The sequence below is a fragment of the Scylla paramamosain genome, chromosome 4, assembly GCF_035594125.1.
Source record: "Scylla paramamosain isolate STU-SP2022 chromosome 4, ASM3559412v1, whole genome shotgun sequence".
Lineage (NCBI taxonomy): Eukaryota > Metazoa > Arthropoda > Malacostraca > Decapoda > Portunidae > Scylla > Scylla paramamosain.
This window is the reverse complement of record NC_087154.1, coordinates 37,292,027-37,304,526: the sequence shown is the minus strand read 5'-3', so window position 1 is coordinate 37,304,526 and position 12,500 is coordinate 37,292,027. Positions and strand designations below refer to the sequence as shown.

The window sequence follows — 12,500 nt, the reverse complement described above, 5'->3', positions numbered from 1 at the left end:
GTGTGTGTGTGTGTGTGTGTGTGTGTAACCAAGGGCGGTGAAAAAATAAACCAGCAAAAATCTATTAGAGTATTGGAGTGAGGGTAAGTTATTAATAATTCCATCACAAATCGGATGGAAAAAAAAAAAAAAAAAAAAAAGGCTAGTACTTTATAACATCAGTCATTCATGAAGCACATTACGTTAAGAGCGTAAAGGACGAGACTGAAAGGAGAGGAAAAAAAAAAAAACAAAGACTTCAATGACAATAAAATCAAGACTCGTTAATTACCACTTGGTGTTTAAACAGTTGATTGAATGAATGAATAAATAAATAAATAAATAAATAAATAAATAAATAAATAAATAAATAAATAAATAAATAAATAAATAAATAAATAAATAAATAAATAAATAAATATATATATATATATATATATATATATATATATATATATATATATATATATATATATATATATATATATATATATATATAAATAAATAAATAAATTGCATAGGACATTACAACACCACAAGCACTGCAAAAGAAAAAAAAACGAATCTTCACATTTCCACATTTTAAAACTCAAGCAAAAGAAAAAAATATAACAACAACAATTAAGTATCTTATACAAAGCTCTTTTTCCCCCAAACACACACACACACACACACACACACACACACACACACACACACATCTACAAAAAAAAAATATATATATACATACTATACTACCCCTTATCCTTTTTCTTCCCCCCTCCCCCCATCTAACACGTCCAACAACAAACAAGGCACGACCTCTCTTCCCATTCCGGCTCAAAAGTCCGAGGGAACACGGCCAGCTGCCTTTTCCCGGACTCTACGGTTCGCAGGTTCCTTTGTGTACTCGTGAATGCCGCCGGAGTCCCCAAGGGTGGAGTAAAGAGAGTTTTAATAAAGGAAGTTATTTGGTCACAGAGAAAAAGTTAAGCCGGGTTGCCAAGGGTTCGAGTGAGTTGTCATGGTTTGCTGGAGGAGGAGGAGGAAGAAGAAGAAGAGGAGGCTTGTCTGGCCGTGGGAGAGGACAGGAAGTGCATGTGTGTTTGGTGAGGTTAAGAATCTTGAAGGTAGGAAACAATACAAAGGAGGAACAGGTGACACAAGGCAGGTAGTTGATAAAATGCTGAATACGGAAGAGGAACAAATGAATACCAGTGGACAGATACAAGAAAGAATACAGAAGAGCTAGAGAAATAAAGAGAAATAAAGAGGAATACAGATGAATACAAAATACAAGGAAAAACAAATAGGTACTAGAGGACAGATCCCAAAAAAGGAATATAGAATGGAAAGGAACAAAACTAGAGGAATGCAAATGAATACAAGTAAATACCATACACAGAGGAAGAACACATACCAGAAACAATACAGAAAACAAAGGAATAAATAGGAATAGGAACGCAGAGAAATACATAAATACAAAATACATAGAACAAACACCAGAAGGAAGAATACAAAGGGAATACAGAGGAATGCACAAGAATACAAACCAATACAAAATACGGAGGAAAAACACACAAAAAGAATTAGATAGAAAGGGAAATAAGTGATGGATAAATGGGTGAGAATGGGTAGATTTGTGAGGCAAGGGAAGGGGAGTTAATGGGGAGTCTAACTGGTAAGGGAAAGGAAGAGGGGAGATTTGAAGTTAAGGGGAAGTTAGGGAGGGGAAAGGGGAGACTGCAGGAAGATAAGGGAGAGACAAGCTGAGAGATGGGAGGAGAGGGAAGACAAGGACCTGTGGGAAGGATGGCTTGGTTTGTTTCTAAGGGGAGGAGGAGGAGGAGGAGGAGGAGGAGGAGGAGGAGGAGGAGGAGGAGGAGGAGGAGATTTATACAAGCAAGACAATAAACATCAAACGACATATTTCTTTCCTAAATTCAAGACTTCACACACACACACACACACACACACACACACACACACACTCCATGCACTAATCAAACATTTTTCCTCTCTCTCTCTCTCTCTCTCTCTCTCTCTCTCTCTCTCTCTCTCTCTCTCTCTCTCTCTCTCTCTCTCTCTACAATACTAACCATAGGCGTTTGACTCAAATATCGTACTTTGAAGAAAAAATAATGAAAAAAAAACAATAAAACAACTCAACTGTTTACGTGACCGAGACCACAAGGACGTTGAGGAGGAGGAGGAGGAGGAGGAGGAGGAGGAGGAGGAGGAGGAGGAGGAGGAGGAGGAGGAGGAGGAGAAGGAGGAGGAGAGCATGTCACACCGGACGTATATACCAGATAATCTCTCTCTCTCTCTCTCTCTCTCTCTCTCTCTCTCTCTCTCTCTCTCTCTCTCTCTCTCCCTAGTAATGCGCATCATTCTCATTTGTTGACCTTCACTCGCGCGTCCCACGTTCACTCATAATTCACGATGCTTAGCAAGAGGCGCCCTCAGTGTGGCCAGCAGCGCGAGGACTCAGGAATATTGCCCACACAATGTCACACACTGCCTCCTCCTCCTCCTCCTGTTACTCCGTCTATAATATATCATCATTAACACTATAACATTATTTTCACTACCTCCTTCTTCTCCTCCTGTTTTGTGTGTAATATATCACTACCACTACCACCATTATCACCACCATTATTATCACCACTACCACCACCACCACCATTATCAACACCACTACCACCACCACCACTACCACCCACCACCACCACCATTATCACCACTACCACCACCACCACCATTATCACCACCACCACCACCACCACCATTATCACCACCACTGTCTCGTCTTCTACGCCGCAGCTCCTCCACTTTATTCATCCACTAAAGCATGAATACTGTAGGATAAGTTGATAAGGGAAACAGCAACAAGCCAGTAGGCCTACACGTATCAGTTCCTGTCAAAAAACACACATGCCTACATACAGAACATCCACCTATCATCCCTATTCATACTATTATCTTCTATTATTATTATTATCTTCTATTATCTTCTATTATTATTCATACTATTATCTATCTATTATACTTCTGACACTACTACTACTACTACTACTACTACTACTACTACTACTAAACGTTTCCACAATACTTAGTGAAACCTGACAGTGCAATTTGCGTGGCTCAAATAAACTTCATTTCAGTGACTTTATTTTCAACAATTCAGATAACTTTTATTTTCTTCATCTTTCTGAATCTATTTTTCTCTGGCCCTCTCTCTCTGTTTTCAGCATGAGCCGCCTCTAGGCAGTTTAGTGCCGGTACGAGCTAGTGCCAGATTCTCTCTCTCTCTCTCTCTCTCTCTCTCTCTCTCTCTCTCTCTCTCTCTCTCTCTCTCTCTCTCTCTCTTGCACACACAGAGGCACAGAATAAAGATCATGTACCAGTGGAATGATTAAAACAGACTCTCTCTCTCTCTCTCTCTCTCTCTCTCTCTCTCTCTCTCTCTCTCTCTCTCTCTCTCTCTCACACACACACACACACACAACAAATATAACCTTTCCATTGTGCATATTGGACCACTAACGACTTCATTAAACTACTGTAAGATGTATGAAGTAACTCGCGCGCGCACACACACACACACACACACACACACACACACACACACACACACACACACACACAAACTTTTTTCTCGTTCCACATATTTTCATCATGATTATCCTGAATTAGCCTCATTCTCTAAATCATACAATTCAAATCGCCTAATTATACAGGAACTTTTCGGTAACACGGCATAATTTCTTAACAGCCTCCATTTCATATTTGGATTAAGGTTAGACTAAACTTGACCGAAGAGAGATAGGGTTAGATAAGATCGGGTTAAGTTTTGCATATTTTTTCATCCTTCTACAAACAGCACCTGCCTCTCAATCCACTCCAGAACGAAAGATTTCTCATACCAAACCACTAACCTATGGCCTTTAAGATAGGTTAAATTTTGCATACAAACTACAAACATCATCATCTGTATATTAATCCACAGCAAAAATAGACTTTTCCTACAAACAGTATACTTAACTATCTCCTATCCATCCATGCCAGATCACCATAACAAAACATTGACAATCACTATCTTAAACAGTAAGTATTCGTTCAATATATTACAGTGTACAGTTAGAATACCTGGTAAAAGACCAAGAGACAGAAAATGGAAGGAACAGTAAGGAGTCTTCCATCGCCACAATTCTATCTACCGTAAAATAAACATGCGGAATAAACTTTAACCAACCGTTATTGAAGCTGGGACAGTGAACACACTCAAGAATCGTCTGGATCAATTCTGGAAGCATACCGAATCGAAATACAAGCTGTCCTAAACAATGCCACAGCCAACATGCAGTCCACCACAGACGCGTCTCTTCTAATGGCCTGTGAAATGTACTGGACTGGACTGAAGCGTACTAAGTGGAATCACAGTTGGACATGTGCTGTGAATGACCGGAGATTGAAAAGTGTGGCTCTTCATGGTGACCCAAATCTGCATCACGCCGGTTCAGTAAGTAGTAATATTTTAGTACATGAAATCTAAAAGTAAGCGCAAAACTCCATGGGTGAAAGGTTTCGACATAAGCACTGATAATTAGGCGGACGGGAAGCTTGTATTGCTCATTTTTCTCTCAGTACGTGATGTCGTGCTGATGTGGATATCAGTAATGTCACACGTCCTTGGTAAACCCGCAGCTCCTTAACTTACACCAACATCCTGACTTGCAGATGCAGTTCACTTTATTCTTTCCCTTATGAAACTTTCACTTAACAAAACATACAAAACATGTACATGATTCTTGTTTACCTGCGTGAAAAGGAAATCAACAAAGTATATCAACATTATCATTTTTTATACCGCAGACAAAAGACCTTCTCTAACCTCCATTCAAGCTAATCACTATCGCTTTATATAACACCCAATGACTGCCTGACTAACTGCTGAGAAAAGCCAGTCACTACACAGAATGACACAAGCGGTGAAGAAGCTCTGATATTCTCAATGTTGTAATCACCGTCATTTCCACCAGTCACAAACATTCTAGCCTTATCAGTGTGTCCCTCCGCCACCCTGCCACTCCTCTCCGCCCCTCGCAAGGCCGCCACCTCTTCGCCACATCCTCCTCCCCGCTTCTGTTTCATCCCCTCCATCTGCTTCTCAATCTGCGTCTGATTCTATACATCCCTCTATACAAACTCCCTCTCCTGCACTTCCTATACATCCTCTCTCTCTCTCTCTCTCTCTCTCTCTCTCTCTCTCTCTCTCTCTCTCTCTCTCTCTCTCTCTCTCTCTCTGCTGCCGTGCACTAAGAATGTTATATTGTCTGGTATGAAAATATTACTGTAGGAGTGTCGCCTTTTTTCTTTCTGGTGGTGGTGGTGGTGGTGGTGGTGGTGGTGGTGGTGGTGTGTGTGTGTGTGTGTGTGTGTGTGTGTGTGTGTGTGTGTGTGTGTGTGTGTGTGTGTGTGTGTGTGTGTGTGTGTGTGTGTGTACGTCAGCGCCGCCTCCAGGAATATCTCACCGAAGGGAAAAATATATAGGGAGAAATGTACAAAGAGAGAGAGAAAGAAAAAAAAAGAAGTGTGACGTAGGAACGCAGGATTTCAGTAGATCAAGAAAACAAAATAACAGTGAGGTGGATTTCCGCTAATAATTCAGAAGATAAAACAAAGATAACAAGGTCAGAGCAAATCAGTGGATAAAAAAATTATAATACAACTGTGAATGATTTTGAACACACACACACACACACACACATACACTACCACCTCCCTGGGCCGCCATCCTTTCCTCCCCAACCTTCGTCCAGTCTCCCTCCCTCTCGAGATTCCCACAAGAGGGGATTAGGCAAGACTCCTCCCCACGGCGCGTATTGTTTTCCCCTCTTCACTCTCTCCACTCTCACCCTCTCTCTCGCTTCCCGCCAATCATGCGCTGCTGTGTTGCGGCACGAGAGCATTGCAACACTGGCGCTTCATTCAACAGTTTTTCTATAATTTTAAAGGAGTGAGATTAAAGGTTATAGTATATTTGCCTTTGTATATCTTTCTTTTGAAAATGATCGTGAAAAATTGCAAGGTTTTCGGAATGTAGGTCTATGATATCTTGAAGAAACGGCAACATTTTTAATCTTCTTTATATTTTTTGTTTTATATTTCCATGTATTTCTTACGTCAGGTTCTTGCAAGACTCCAGGTAAGGTGCTGATGTGTCCATGTCCAGGTGTGTTGGAAGGTCGGTCTCTCAATGACGTAAAGTGTTGCCGGGTACTCTGGAAAGGCGTTCCCCAAGGTGTTCCCATGTGTTGCCAGGCCGCTGTTTGTCTTGCGCAGAAACGCTTTGCTCTCTCACCACGAATCTTTCCAAGGTCACAGAGATGATTAGCCGGGTTCTCACGAGTGTCTCTCCCGTTAATAATGTAGGAGCCTTGTTAGTCTGTCACTAGAAACAAAACAAAAAAGAAAAGAAAACATCTTTAAAACTCGTGTCATTTCAACTATAAAAAAAAAAAAGAGGAATAATGTCCTTTGTCTTACGTAGCATTGTGAGGGAAGCGCAAATGTATCAACAATGGAAGGTATATAAAAAAAAAAAAAAACTGATTACTTTCTTCCTAATTATTTCCCTCGGTAAATATAGACACTGCCTCCTTGTCTTATTAGGTAAGAGGCTTTTCCTTTTTTCATGTTTTCTCTCTTCCTTGGACATGACTGTGAAATGGTGACGATATATATATTGTTACTGTATGTGTATTAGTTATTAATTATTGGTGCTGAAGTTGTTAATACATCAGTACACACACACACACACACACACACACACACACACACACACACACACACACACACACACAATACTCATTAAAATAACACCACAGCCTTTCAATATATAAACAACTGCAACAACACATACACACAAGTAACATGGCAGAATAACAATAGCACGTTACGTAAGAACAACAAAAATACTTCTTTCACACACACACACACACACACACACACACACACACACACACACACACACACACATCAGAAAAAATAAAAAGGTGTTATCGAGGTCTTGTTGGCACCTAAGGCTGGCAGTAACCCAGGGGTGTGTGTGTGTGTGTGTGTGTGTGTGTGTGTGTGTGTGTGTGTGTGTGTGTGTGTGTGTGTGTGTGTGTTTCTCATTCCCTCACCTGCTCAGCTCGTAACTGCGAGAATAATAATTATACTTCATGGTGTGAATTATTATTACTATTACTACTGGCAAACCTACACGCCATGCTAGTAGTAGTAGTAGTAGTAGTAGTAGTAGTAGTAGTAGTAGTAGTAGTAGTAGTAGTAGTAGTAGTAGTAGTAGTAGTAGATGCAGCAGCAGTAAGCTTTGTGAACAGAACAGCAAGGCGACGTCAACTTTGACATTTGCTCGTTACGAAGAAAATAAATGTTGAGAAAAGAAATGAAAAATACAGATGAGAGAAAAAAAATAGAGCAAAAGCGACTTTTCTTACGGACACGACCACCACTACCACCACCACCACCACCACAACAACAACTACTACAACTACTACTACTACTGCTGCTTGCATCAACCAGTATGTATACGTGAGCACATTCCAACATGAACGGAATAACACGCACCTTGCAAACACACACACACACACACACACACACACACACACACACACACACACACACACACACACACACACACACACCAAACTATTACATTCCACCGATAAAACATTCTTAACAAAACAACGCCACACTTGATGGACTGTATCGGTCTTAACATCGATTGCCTTTGTAAAGCTACACCACCTCCACCACCATCACCATCTTCACCACCACCACCACCACTACCACCACTACAGCCATTAAGATCTCTACTGCTACGACCTTTACCATCACCACTGTCACTATCACTACTACAGTCCTACAATAATTTCTGCTACAACTACAACTACAACTACTACTACTACTACTACTACTACTACTACCACCACCACCACCGCATTAGATCACACTTGCATGACCATCATTCCAGTGCAGTAAGACATATATCACTGCTCTTCCTCTCCTCCACCTCGTCCTCCTCCTCCTCCTCACCTTCTTCGCCTTCTACAGGAATATCAAAACGCACCCAAAGCCGCTTAACGTCCTCTCTCTCTCTCTCTCTCTCTCTCTCTCTCTCTCTCTCTCTCTCTCTCTCTCTCTCTCTCTCTCTCTCTCTCAACAACAACACACAAACAGCTGGCGGTCCATATTCGGTTTCAGAAGATATATTCGGGTACATTTTTCTCCACTGCCTCTGCCTTGCTACGTTCAATTCAAGGTGGAGAACACAACGATTCTCTCGACTTTATATTTCTTTTAAAGCCAGAAGCGAAATTTCAAGACCAAGATCATCCTCGGCCTTGGCACGCTGACAGGAGGGAGAGAGAGAGAGAGAGAGAGAGAGAGAGAGAGAGAGAGAGAGAGAAAGGGAGAGAGAGGGATGGAGGGAGGAGAGAGATTTTACGAAACGATGAGGAAACGTGTGTGAAATGTCTCTCTCTCTCTCTCTCTCTCTCTCTCTCTCTCTCTCTCTCTCTCTCTCTCTCTCTCTCTCTCTCTCTCTCTCTCTCTGTAGTAATGAAGGTGTGATGTGGTGGCAGCAGATGAGTTGAAAGATGGAGGGTTGTGATGTAAAAGATGATGATGATGGTGGTGGTGGTGATGGTGGTGGTGTAACAAGAGAGGAATTTTCACCAAGAACAACAATACCACCACCATCACCACCACCACCAACAACAACAACAATAGCAGCAACAACAACAAAAGATGAAGAAAAACGACTGACGGTGATGATTTGGAGAGAGAGAGAGAGAGAGAGAGAGAGAGAGAGAGAGAGAGAGAGAGAGAGAGAGAGAGAGAGAGAGAGAAGCAGGCATAAACACAATAATTCAAGGTTACGAAAGCACCAAATAAATAAATACATATGAGCAAGTAACAAAATAATCTAAAATTGCTTGACTATCAATATTATCTAGACATTTGATTCCTGATGTTTTTACGCCCTTTTTTTTTTAGTTCTAACATCACCTCCTGCCTTGAATATTTTTGTCACTGCTGTTCTTCACGTCCTTGTCACCGGCCTTGTTGTTGCTAATGTTGCAGAAGAAGAAGAAGAAGAAGAAGAAGAAGAAGAAGAAGAAGAAGAAGAAGAAGAAGAAGAAGAAGAAGAAGAAGAAGAAGAAGAAGAAGAAGAAGAAGAAGAAGAAGAAGAAGAAGAAGAAGAAGAAGAAGAAGAAGAAGAAGAAGAAGAAGAAGAAGAAGAAGAAGAAGAAGAAGAAGAAGAAGAAGAAGAAGAAGAAGAAGAAGAAGAAGAAGAAGGAGGAGGAGGAGGAGGAGTAGGAGGAGGACACAGACGAAGAAAAACAAGAAGAAAGGAGGAGGAGGAGGAGGAGGACGAAGAAGGACACGAAAACAGGAGGAGGCGGAGGAGAAGGAAGAGGAGAAGGATTACATAGAATAACCAAACAGCAGCAGACTTTTAGGTCCTGGCACGGCTGTTAGTGAACCACTTCTAACTACATTTAAAGACAAAGAACAGCCTACCAGAACACTAAGCAGGAGGAAGAAAAGGAAGAACCAAAACAAGAACAAATAAGAACACGAAAAAACACTTTGACAAAAAAAATCAAGATAAATGACAATGAAGATGGTGAGGATGATAATGATTGATAGATTATGGTGATGATGATAATGACGTCGTTCCTTGACTTTGACCTTGAACAATAACAACCATTGCTAATAGTGACAACAATGGGACGAGGAGGAGGAGGAGGAGAACATAAAGCATGTGCCATATTTAGATGTATTTTTTCCCTTTGTGACTCTATTATCATTCCTCCAGGGCTGGGCTGACGCGGATGGCGCCCACCACACTTCCCAGGTGGCAGACAGGTGTGGGAGCTGTGTGGGGTGTGTGGTGTCCCCATGGCCAGGTAAAGGCAGGCAGGCAGGGAGAGAGGTACGTATATGCAGGCTGTCCTTCTATCTTATCTCTAGTATATGTCTAACTTGTTCTATAATAGTCTGTAAGTATACCATTGCACGCATTTTTGTTTATCATCATCAGTATATTATCCTAACCATCTTCAGTGTCATTTTTGTTTTCTTTTTTGTCATACGTATTTTTTTTCTGTTCTTATTGTTCTTTTGTGCTCTTGTTTTGTTTCTTCTTTCTCCTCCTTTTCATTGTAGTTTTTCCTATACTCTTTTTTTTTTCCCCGTCTTATCATACATGCTTCCTTTTGTTCACTTCCATTCTCATTTCTCACTTGAAGATCTGATGTCCTCCTGCAGCTCCCCTTATTTTTACCATGTTTCTATACGTTCTCCCTCCCTTTACATCCTTTCCAGTCGTCCTTGCACCCCACACACTCACCAAACCACCAATCACCTTTGTCCCTGATCAAACACCCTTGCTAGCTTTTAATCAGTTACTGCAGCCTTCCTTGCTTATTTTTCCCGTTTCAATTCCTACTTCCCCTTATATCCTTCCTAGTCGTCTCTCCACCCCCCCCCACACACACACACACACACACACCACGCATCACCTCCCAGCCTCACAAGTTTGCTCGCTCACCGCTAACCAGTTCACAAGCCCCCGCACCCCAGCCTTCCTGAAGCATCCATTCCCTCCTCTTTATAAAGCACCAGATCCCACACCCCAGATCCCAAACCCCATCCCGTCCCTTCCCTAGCCTGAAATGCGGAGAGCAGGGGGCAGGAGGCAGGAAGCAGTGGTTGGCAGGGGTAGGTGTGGTAGGTTGGGGAGACGGGCAGGAGGCCAACCACTGCCAACCACCTAGCACTGCTCCGCTGACTGTCACAACATGCTCTTACTGTCAACCTCTTTGTGGCCGCCGGGGGAGAGAGAGAGAGAGAGAGAGAGAGAGAGAGAGAGAGAGAGAGAGAGAGAGAGAGAGAGAGAGAGAGAGGGAGAGGTAAGTTGACAAGAATGGGAGGGAAAGCCAGGGAAGGAAAGAACTGAGGCAAAAGGAAATCATAGAAGAAAGAAGCGAAGGTGGAGTAGAATGGAGAGAGAGAGAGAGAGAGAGAGAGAGAGAGAGAGAGAGAGAGAGAGAGAGAGAGAGAGAGAGAGAGAGAGAGAGAGAGAGAGAGCACGCCAAAAAGGAATGAAAATGCAGAAACACGGAGCAACAGAACGGAAGGAGAGAAAGAGAGAGAAAGAGACAGAGAAAGGGGAAGATAGAGGAAGTCAGAGAGATATAGAGAGAGAGAGAGAGAGAGAGAGAGAGAGAGAGAGAGAGAGAGAGAGAGAGAGAGAGAGAGAGAGAGAGAGAGAGAGAGAGAGAGAGAGAGAGAGAGAGGAAAGGTTGAGACAAGAGGACAACAGAATACAAAGACGAATGAATACAGAACTAATACGACCATCAAGGAAATGAAATGAGACAGCAGAAGGGCGTCGCATTAACTAGAGAAACATTTATCAACCCAAGGCGAGCGAGGCGAGGTGGAGGCAAGGGAAGGGAAAAGATAGGAAATATCAAACAGGAAACGGATGCAACAAAGGAGATAAGAGGAATCCTAAGGAAACAAGGCATAAAGAGTATAATGAAGTGGCGAAGTAGAAGAATAGAACGTTTGTGCATGAGATGACCGAGAAAACGGCAAAATATAAGGAAGGGAAAACAGGAGATGATAAAAATGCTAACGAAACGACACAGAAAGGAAAGGAGAAGGAGAAAGCAGAAGGTAATTACCATATAATAGCTAAGAACATACGAGATGAGACGAAAGTGAAAGAGGAAAGAAAACAAAAGTAAAAAAAAAAAGAAGAAAAAGACAAAACGAAATTAAGAAATGAACAAGCAGGGGAGCATGAGGGAGGAAGAAAGGAAACCGGAAAGACGGAGGAAGTGAAAGACGAGGCAAACAAGACAGGAGGGAAAAATGGAAGGGAGAAAGAAAGTTAACAGCGCATAGAGAACAGAGAAGAGGAAGGGTGACACACACACACACACACACACACACACGAGTAAGTGGCCCGATGTACACTTAGTCATATATTCTGATTAATACTTTGAATGCTCAGATCTATTAAATTTGACAGTCGGTTAAAGCACTTGGAGAGAGAGAGAGAGAGAGAGAGAGAGAGAGAGAGAGAGAGAGAGAGAGAGAGAGAGAGAGAGAGAGAGAGAGAGAGAGAGAGAGAGGGTGTAGCGTCTAACAGCGGGTGCCTCTCTGCTAATTAAGGCGTTATCAGGTAAGTAGCCTATAGCCCATTAAGCCTTAACAAATACTCCATCCGGGGGAACCATTAGCGGCACGTGGCGAACACACACACACACACACACACACACACACACACACACACACACACACACCAAAAGTCCATAAAAGACATCCACAGAAGCAATTATACACCCAAAACAGTATTACAATATACACAACCTAACAAACAGATAGCAAAACTAAAACATACATACATACATACAGACAGACAGACACAATCAGCCACGCACGTCACAACAACA

At 42.0% G+C, this 12,500-nt stretch overlaps 1 long non-coding RNA gene across 1 annotated transcript in view; it reads right to left on the bottom strand.

Annotated features, from left to right (window-relative positions):
- LOC135100063 (uncharacterized) overlaps positions 1 to 12,500 on the bottom strand; it is a 26,855-nt gene that overhangs the window by 1,857 nt on the left and 12,498 nt on the right. Inside the window, exon 2 of the long non-coding RNA XR_010268512.1 lies at positions 6,144 to 6,412. This is a non-coding gene — a long non-coding RNA (uncharacterized LOC135100063). The remainder of the gene's footprint in view (positions 1 to 6,143; positions 6,413 to 12,500) is intronic.